Below are 10,139 nucleotides of genomic sequence, written 5' to 3' on the forward strand. Positions count from 1 at the left end.
GACACAGCTGGCAGGCATGGTGTTCTCTAGATGGTCAGATCCTCACAACATTTTGTTTCTCATCTTATAAAATGTGAACCATTGTCTTCTTTCCTCCTTCACCAAAAGTCATCACACCAGAGTCAGTTGGCATATACACTGGGAGGAAAAATAATCCCAAGAAAGGATATGTGTCACATTTGCACATGAGCTGATATAGACTTGATATAGAAAATTTGTAATGCTGCAAATCTACACCATCCTTTTAGGTTTCTCAACCAAAGAACACTTTGATGAAAACACATAGAAGAGCTGGCTGGTAGCATTTATAAAGGATTTGCAAAGGTAGAAATAAACTGGAGCATAGAGCAATGGCATAGAAGGCTGTGACTGCAATCCAGACACTGGAGATGGAGCAAACAGAGTGTGGAACTAGCAAGCCTTGCTCCAGGACAAGTCTACTGGTTAACACCGTGGTTGGGATGCCCATATTTCATATTGGAACATCTGGGTTCAAGTCCAGGCACAGCTTCAGATTCTAGCTTCCTGCTAATGTGCACCCTTGGAGGCAGCAGGTCATGGGTCAAGTAGTTAGGTTCCTGCTACCCACAGGGAGGACCTGGATGGAGTTCTCGGCTCTCAGTTTCAGCCTGGGCCAGACCTGGTAATTTCTGGCATTTGAGAAGTTGGATTAGCAGATAGGAGCTTGTTTTCTCTGCCTCTCAAAAAATACATAAAAAAATACCCAAAACACCCACAAGATCTTGTTCTAGCCTTGTCCCTGCCATGCTTCCATTACTGCTGGGGAACCCTGAGCAAGTCACAGCCATTTCTCTGAAGCTTTGTAATTTGTCCCGAAGATGCTGATGTACTGATAATAGAAAACCCTGAGGTTCTTTCAAACTCTAAAATTCTGCCTGAGATTTATGAATTTTAATGCATTCTGAATACCATCTTGAATCCAGAAGGGAATATAGATGTAGTAATTCTTAACATAATCTTGTCAAAGTACAAAGGAATAGGCTTGATTTTAAGAATTTTTTTTTGGACAGGCAGAGTGGACAGTGAGAGAGAGAGAGAGACAGAGAAAGGTCTTCCTTTTTTCATTGGTTCACCCTCCAATGGCAGCTGCGGCTGGCATGCTGTGGCTGGCACACTGCGCTGATCTGAAGCCAGAAGCCAGGTGCTTCTCCTGGTCTCCCATGTGGGTGCAGGGCCCAAGGACCTGGGCCATCCTTCTCTGCACTCCTGGGCCACAGCAGAGAACTGGACTGGAAGAGGAGCAACCAGGACAGAATCCGGCACTCTGTCCAGGACTAGAACCCGGTGTGCTGGCACCGCAGGTGGAGGATTAGCCTATTGAGCCGCAGCGCCAGCCAAGAATGTTTTTTAAACCAGATTACATCACAACAAGCCCATCATTTCAGCATCTTTCTGTTTTCCTTGTTTATGAAAATGATTTGGGCACTGCTGCTATAGCAGCGGTTGACATTAAAGTCAAATAAGAATATTATGTTTGAAACAGAGGAGAGGATTTAAGCTTATCTTTCTAAGAAATTTATGAAAATATACTCGGCAGGCCGGCGCCGCGGCTCACTAGGCTAATCCTCCGCCTAGCGGCGCCGGCACACCGGGTTCTAGTCCCGGTCGGGGCGCCGGATTCTGTCCCGGTTGCCCCTCTTCCAGGCCAGCCCTCTGCTGTGGCCAGGGAGTGCAGTGGAGGATGGCCCAGGTGCTTGGGCCCTGCACCCCATGGGAGACCAGGAAAAGCACCTGGCTCCTGGCTCCTGCCATCGGATCAGCGCGGTGCGCCGGCAGCAGCGCGCCGGCCGCGGCGGCCATTGGAGGGTGAACCAACGGCAAAGGAAGACCTTTCTCTCTGTCTCTCTCTCTCACTGTCCACTCTGCCTGTCAAAAAAAAAAAAAAAAAAAAAAAGAAAATATACTCGGCAGGCAGAAATTGCATTGTCATCAAATTAGTTTTCTAAGCTCAAATTTAATTAAAATGAGACACTTCTACAACTGGTTCAATCAACAGAGTGTAAAGAGATTTTGGAGGGGCTGGCACTGTGACGCAGTGGGTTAACGTCCTGGCCTGAAGCACTGGCATCCCTTAAGGGCACCAGTTCAAGACCCAGCTGCTCCATTTCTGATCCAGCTCTCTGCTATGGCCTGGGAAAGCAGTAGAAGATGGTCCAAGTGTTTGGGCCCCTGCACCCATGTGGGAAACCAGGAAGAAGCTCCTGGCTCATGGCTTTGGATCAGTGCAGCTCTGGCCATTGCGGCCAATTGGGGAGTGAACCAGCAGATGGAAAACCTCTCTCTCTCTCTCTCTCTCTCTCTACCTCTCCTCCCTCTATGTAACTCTGAATTTCAAATAAATAAATAAATCTTTAAAAAAGGAGGGATTTTGAATAGAGCACACAGGAAATAAATATAGTACCACTCAAGCAAATAACCAACACAAAGTTGTCTGTCTGCTGTTGCTGGTGATGCTTCTCAAATATCTTTAACAACTTCTGGATGAATTGGCTTCTGCTGGTGTGAAGCAGGCTCGTCACGCCTGGCTCACACTTGCAAACCTCTCTCCTCCTCACACCTGACCACAAGTCTGTCTCCAAGATCTGTTCAGTGCTTGGTGTCTAGTTTTTCCCAGAAGGGATCCTTCCTCACCTTTATAGACATCTGGGTGGCTACAATGGCCTTACCCCATTTAGCTGGGATAAAGCTTTCACCTTGCTGTTTCTGGTGTCAGAGCCCTCAGGGATCCCATGGCTTGCAGGATAAAATCTACAGCAGCTGAGACTGCCGCTGTTTCAGCTGGGCCAATGAATTAGATTTCTTTACATATCTCTGCACATCTGAGTCTGCATCTTAGAATGCTTTGCTCTTCCTCTGCCAACTCAAGGACTTTTCCTCCTTCCATTCTATCTTGAAATTCACTTCCTTCAGGATGTTTTCCTCATTTAGTGGCTACTCAGCAAGTAAACAACTCTCTTTTGTTGAGCTTTTAATTGCATTAAGTGCTTTTAAGATGAATTATCCAAGTCTAGGGATAAGCAAGTCAGAGATTTTCATTCCTTACAATGTTTAACATTTTGAAATTTGAGAACCAAGTGGGGAAAGTTCCTTATTTCACATGCAGGTCTGTGTATGTTGGCTCTCTGGCTTGGAGAATCTAGTTACTTCCCCAGTGACTTTCACTAGAGTGGCATGCTAAGTGCCATGCAGGAGGATTCCTGGGCTCTTGAAAATGCTTTCCGTGCTTCTCTAGGGATTGTTATTATCTGAAGTCAGCTGAAAAACATAAATTCTTCATTTCCCCAGCCTTTCTATTTGTTGTGCTGCACTTTCTATTGCTATAAGCTGTTTTAGCTGAGACTGGATAATTTATAGACATTTATTGGGAATCATGGTGCTGGAAGCCAGGAGTTCCAAGATCTGGCAGTTACAGCTGGGAGGCTCCGAGGCTGCTGCATGTTATGGCAGAAAGCAGATGATCAGCAGAAGGAAAAGAAGGGGCAAGTCAGAGGAAGCAGCCTGGCTTTATCCCAAGGGACTCTTGTGATAACAAATTTAGTTCTGGAAGAACAAGAGCTCCCTCTTGGGGAAAAGACCTTAATTCATTTATCAAGGCTCCAGCTCTATAACTGACACACTTCCTACTAGGTGCCATGTCCAAAAACTGTTGAAATATTTACTTAATGTATGCTAAACTGATCTTCTATATATAAAGAGAATTGAAAATGAATCTTGATGTGAATGGAATGGGAGAGGGAGTGGGAAAGGGGAGGGTTGCGGGTGGGAGGGACGTTATGAGGAGGAAGCCATTGTAATCCATAAGCTGTAATTTGGAAATTTATATTCATTAAATAAAAGTTAAAAAAATAAATTTAAAAAATGGTTCTTGGGAAAAAAAAACTGTCCCATTGAATAATTAAAGTTCCAAGCCATGAACTTTTTTTTCTTTTTCCCAGAATGTAAGAACACCATTTCATAAAAGTGTAAGTTGGAAACTCTTTTTTTTTTTGTTTGACAGGCAAAGTGGACAGTGAGAGAGAGAGACAGAGAGAAAGGTCTTCCTTTTTCCATTGGTTCACCCTCCAATGGCCACTGCAGTCGGTGCACAGCGCTGATCTGAAGCCAGGAGCCAGGTGCTTCCTCCTGGTCTCCCATGCGGGTGCAGGGCCCAAGCACTTGGGACATCCTTCACGGCCTTCCTGGGCCACAATAGAGAGCTGGACTGGAAGAGGGGCAACTGGGGCAGAATCTGGCGCCCCGACCAGGACTAGAAACCAGCATGCCAGTGCTGCAGATAGAGGATTAAGCTATTAAGCTGTGGTGCCGGCCCAAACCATGAACTTTTAATGGACACTTTGAAACCACAGTGCTATTTAAACCCTATCAGGTTTTTTTTTTTTTTTTTGGTAGAATAGTGTCCTGGGTGACTTTTGTGATACCTCTAAACCAAGGGATAGGAGACGTGTATACAATTAATACTTTCCCACACATTGATTGTACGCCACAGATAATATAAAGGGCTGATGTCAGTCTCAAACACCAAGTGGATTCATGGGGTGATTAACTGGGGACTGTTGACGGAGGCCCATGAGAATGTCACTTAAGTTAGTGGACCCTCGCAGCCTGGTAGATGATGACGAACAGTTAACAATGCATCTGGTTACATGAAATGTGTGAGGTCTGGAAAACCTTGGGGATATCAAAGTCACATAAACAACACAACCTTGATCTGACTTGCATGATCCAGGCAGGGGCTAGTCATAGTTGTGAAAAGCACCAACATATCTCCCGGGATTTCTAGCTTCCCATCCTTATTAATCCTATGAAAAAGCATATTCTCACACTGGCGATTTTACCATACAGCTGTGTATGTTGGGGACCTCTTGACCAAAGGAATAAGATGCTTCTCTGAGAGTTCTTTACCACAAAGCCAGATTAATAGGAGAGATACATGAGGGAGCAACATTGTTTTCAGTTTGGTTTGTATTGACTGCATAGTCAGATACTCATGATTCATTTAAGGTGCACTCCTGTCCATGTTTGGCTTCATCTCCATTGTGTAGCTTATGCCAACAGTTTTGGCAAGAAGGCTCTGCATTGCTTTGCTTGGAAGGTCAGGTGGACACGCCAGAAGGGCTTGCAATCCCTTCTCACTGTATTTCTTCTGAGCAGAAGCCAGGTGAATGGGTTGAAGTGATAGGTCTTTTCCCTTAGCAGAAATTCCCATCTGGGTCTGTTCTTCTGGGAAGGGCTCAAAGCCAATGTCATGACACCAAGCACCTCCCTGCAGCTGAGGGATTTGGCTCTAGTCACAGCTAGGGCTACAGATTGCTTTTCATGCTGATGTAGCTCACAGACAGCAGCATGTGATGGCTGAAGAACCTGGGTCCCTGCCACAAAAGTGGGAGGTGTCCACCTGGTTCCAAACTATGGCCTGGCTGGGACCTGACTCTTTTGAATATTTGAGATGTGAACACTCCATTTGCCCTGCTCTCAATTCAGCTCACTGCTGTGCAACCAGGATGCAGCAGATGATGGTTCAAACACTGAGTATTTACCACCATTTTTAGGACCCAGATGGAGTTCTGGGCTCCTGGCATTAGCCTGATTCTGCCCAGGCTACTGAAATGAAACTTGATTTATGTTTTAAAGTAAGACTGCTAGGTTACAAGCACCTGAAAGCTTTTAGGCAAACAAGATAAACAAGAGTATAGTGGCAAGAACAGGTGATGAGAAGGCAGGAAAGCTTGTAACCCCAGTGTTTCAGCCTGTGAGGAAGCAGGGGAAATAGCCAGTGCCACAGCTCAATAGGCTAATCCTCCACCTGCAGCACTGGCACACCGGGTTCTAGTCCCAGTCGGGGCGCTGGATTCTGTCCCGGTTGCCCCTCTTCCAGGCCAGCTCTCTGCTATGGCCTGGGAGTGCAGTGGAGGATGGCCCAAGTCCTTGGGCCCTGAACCCGCATGGGAGACCAGGAGGAAGCACCTGGCTCCTGGCTTCAGATCAGCGCAGTTCAATTGCCACTGGAGGGTGAACCAACTGCAAAAGGAAGACCTTTCTGTCTCTCTCTCTCACTGTCCACTCTGCCTGTCAAAAAAAAAGAAGAAGAAGAAGGGAGGGAACTCCATGCTAGGAAATCAATTGTCGGCTCTAACCACCCCAGGTATGCTGACCTACCAAGCTGGAAATCTTGCAAGATTGTTAACCAAGTTTCGATGTTGGTACATGCACTTCCTGAACCCATCGTTTGACTGGATGAGTGAGGTTGTTCATCATACAGACCAGTCTATGAAGCATCAGTCAACAAATGCAGGGCCATCCAAGGTGAGTATGTGTCCCTAGAGAGACAAACACACATGTGTTGGCCTTCATTACTTGGATGTGGTTTCCTATACTAAACTGAATTCCAAAGATGCCCAGAAATGAGGGCAGGCAGGAGCCCCCATTTCACTGCTGTGGGTCCTGAGGAGCTGCCTGTGGATGAACCTTTTGTGAGAGTGAGAGTTGTTTGGAGATGGCTGCCCATGTCTACTCTGATACCTTCTTCCTGTATTTGGGGAAATGGGCCCTGGTTGGCCCAGTGATATTTTTGGTCAGCTTGGGGTGAGGGAGGAGGGATTGAGGTAAACTTGGGGGCTCAGGCTTCAGATACAGCTCTCACTCCAGAGTTTTACTCCTTCTGCTCACCCCTCAGGAACTGTTTTCTCTTTGGTCATTTGCCTTTTCAGTCTCATCATTTTCCTGCCCTCTAGTATCCCCTTCTCTTGGCTCCTTTTTTACCTCTTCTCCCTTTCCAGCCTCCTTCTTCCTGCCTAACTATGCATATCAAGGATTATGGCTATGAGTGCAAAAACCCTGCCTTAATCTTGTTTTTATTTTTTTTTATTTTCTGTGTGGTCATAGTATGATAGTTAATTTTACATAATGACTGGATTGGGCTACCGAGTGCCCATACATTTGGCCTAGCCTCATTCTTGATGTGTCTATGTGGGTATTTCTGGCTTGGTTTAACATCTGAACAGCTACAGTGTGCAAAGAAAATGGCCCTTCCTGGTGAGGCTTGAATAGAGCAAAAGGACAGCAGTCTGTAATCAAGAGGTCACACTCCTTCCTTCACTGTCTTAGATAATTGACGTCAGAATATTCTGGATAGTGTTCTAGAATTTGATGAATGACTCTCCTGGGTATCCAGATTGGGAAATGGGCACACACGAAGGTTTCTGCAGTAATGTTTGATCTTTCCTTCACAGGACCTCTGCCTCCACCTCTATGTGAATATGCTCTAGTCCTGGGTGTCTTCCACATACCACACTTGTTTCAATGCCTTTGGGAGGTGGCTCAGGTGCCAGTTTCAGGGGCTTTCAATGTCGGCCTCTGTCCTTCCCACATGCACACCAGCTGTGACATTGCAGACTTTTTCTGAAACTTTCATCTGGAAAAATTAACAGTCTAGATGCATGCAGATTATGTACTTTCTTCATAGAACATTTGAGGGAACTAAGGGCAAGGGATAAAGTTTGTTAATTTCAGAGCATCTTTCTAGTATAAACCTTGGGGAAAAGCACAAAAGTGTCCATTCCTTTCCTTGGCACTCACAACCTAGCAGAGATATTTTCCAGACCAATCTTTCTAGTCTAGCACCATGTACCGGAATATTTGTTTTTGAAGGATCCCATATCTCGGAAAATTTAAAAAACATTTTTATAATGATTGGCTGGTAGCAGGAATCCCATCCTGCTTCGCCAGTTTCACTACAGTCTCACAAAGTGTCTCAGTATGGGATTTTAACTTTCATGTGAAGTGTAGATGCTGTCGAAATCTTTCCATTCTTTCCATATTCTCCATATCCTTTATTTCCAAACATATTTATAAAGTCGTTCACAATGGTCAGTAGCATGTCTTGATTAGGATCAATGCAGTTTGAGATCTTGTCAAAGTTAAGATATTGAGGAAGCAGTTTCTGCTGATTAACTGGAAGTGATCAAAATTCTCTTTCTATTCAATGTGCCAACTCTTACATTCTGGGGCCATAGTGGCTGAGAGCATTTGTGATCTTCCAGAATTGCTAGTGCTCCAGCCTGTCCTTTTCCTCCTCCATGCTGCTCAAGGCAGCTGAGGACATCGCCATGGCCGAGCCCCAGTGCAGGGTGGAGAACAGTGATTCCACCACACCACTTCCAGCACAGCTGCCGCTGCTGTCTGGCCAGCAGCCTTTGGCAGCTGAGTGGCGGGAAGCTGTGCTAAACTCCTCTGCTGCATCCCTGCCACCATCCTTGGCTTGGTGGCAGATGCTCCGTCCTCCTCTTGATGGTGCCAACATGAACCTGCTGCAAACTCAGTGCACATTTCACTCCCTGCTCTCCTCAGTGCTGCCTCCATGCTGGAACCCCTGAGGTGCTGAGGGATCCTTGGCATTCCCCACAGGGTTAAAGGACTGTGCATGGCCTTAGTAAGAGTTGGCCCAAGGCACAGTGACAGGATTTGTGCACGTATTACCAAGAAATATTTCCAAGGTCCTGTACTCTGATGTGTCATGGGCATAATTCCTGGGGCCAATGGCAATGGGGATCTTCCCACAGCTGAAGGGCTCTTGTATGCCACTCCAAGGCTCCCCAAGATACAGCTCAGACACCCAGCGTAAGCCTGGTGGGTCATCTCTGGGCATCAAGCTCAGCAAAGCAGAGCTGCTTCCGTTCATACTCTCCCATTGGTCCCTGGACCAAAGCAGGTGGGTCTAAGGAAGACGGGGCAGGGCTGGGTCCAGGCACCTGAAGCCATCCTTTCTAGTCTTTGTGATCTGACTGGAGCTTAGCTGTCTGACCCTGCCCAGCCCCTTCACTTTTGCTTTCTTGTCTGCCAGTTGCAAACTCTATTCCTGCATTTACAGGAAAGAAGCTGTGGTCTAGCTTCTTCTGCAAGTAGGTGCAGGACCCTGCAGTGTGCCTCAGTGAGATGCATGCGCCTAACCTCCTGTGAGCACACTTGTCATTAGACAAACATCCTGTCATCCGGTGCTTCCAAACATGAGTATTTCCTTCTCCCTGCTTGCCTTGTTCTGGCTTTGATCCCTTACCTTCCTGCCCTTGAGTTCTCATTTTTGTTCCCCTAAAACAATGCCCTGGTCCCCTTTACCTCATTCCACCTCTGACTGTGTAGACATGCCTCAGGACTTCAGACTTAATGGGATTAGAATTAACTTGCTCTATCAAGCATTTAAAACAACATAACTAGGGTGTTGTGTTGTGGAGCAGCAGGCTAAGCAGCTGCTTGCAAAGTCAGCACCCATAGGTCATGAATGTTAGTACCTGTAACCCCACTTCCTATCTAGGCTCCCTTGTATAATGGCTGGAAAGACAGCAAAAAATTGTCCCATTCCTTGGGTGCATGCCTCCCATGTAGGAGACCCAGATGGAGCTCCATGTCCTGGCTGTGGCCTGGCCCAACCACTGCTGCGGTGGCCATTTGGACAATGAACCAGAGGATAGAAGATGTCTGTCTGTCTCTCAAGCTCTCTCCCTGTCTTCTTTCTCTGTTACTTTGCTTTTCAAATGCTAACAAAAATGTACATCTCTAAAGTTACCAGTAGCCTAAGCTCATGCAAAAGAGGAGCCCTATTTTATTAACCACAGCATCTGTAGTGCCAGGGACATCTCTGTCCTTTCAAAAATGGGTACAAATGAGAGACATTCTTCTTCTAAAGATTTATTTATTTACTTGAAAGAGTTACACAGAGAGAAGGAGAGGCAGAGAGAGAGAGAGAGGTCTTCCATCTGCTGGTTCACTCTCTAGTTGGCTGCAATGGCTGGAGCTGGGCCAATCTGAAGCCAGGAGCCAGGAGCTTCTTCCAGGTCTCCCATGAGGGTGCAGGGGCCCAAGGACTTGGGCCATATTCTACTGCTTTCCCAGTACATAGCAGAGAGTTGGATCAGAAGAGGAGCAGCTGGGGCTAAAACCAGTGCCCCTAGGGGATACTGGCACTCAGGGGTTGCCTTTACTCACTATGCCACAGCACTGGCCCTGAGACACATTATTTGTATACCTGGGCCATTGTCTGTCCTAGACTGCAGAAAATGCAGTGAGCGATAAGGACTGTGTCATACACGTACCTGATGGGATGCATTCAGCCTCCCAGCCTGCAT

The 10,139-nt window shown here is 46.5% G+C and overlaps 1 pseudogene; it reads right to left on the bottom strand.

The window, feature by feature from the left end:
- Nucleotides 1-7,254: 7,254 nt before the first annotated feature.
- On the bottom strand, nucleotides 7,255-8,320 carry LOC149120292 (protein-L-histidine N-pros-methyltransferase CARNMT1 pseudogene; annotated as a pseudogene).
- Between the last annotated feature and the right edge of the window lie 1,819 nt (nucleotides 8,321-10,139).

This window comes from Oryctolagus cuniculus, chromosome 19 (genome assembly GCF_051225735.1).
Source record: "Oryctolagus cuniculus isolate XC-2025 breed Fujian yellow rabbit chromosome 19, ASM5122573v1, whole genome shotgun sequence".
In the NCBI taxonomy this organism is placed as follows: domain Eukaryota; kingdom Metazoa; phylum Chordata; class Mammalia; order Lagomorpha; family Leporidae; genus Oryctolagus; species Oryctolagus cuniculus.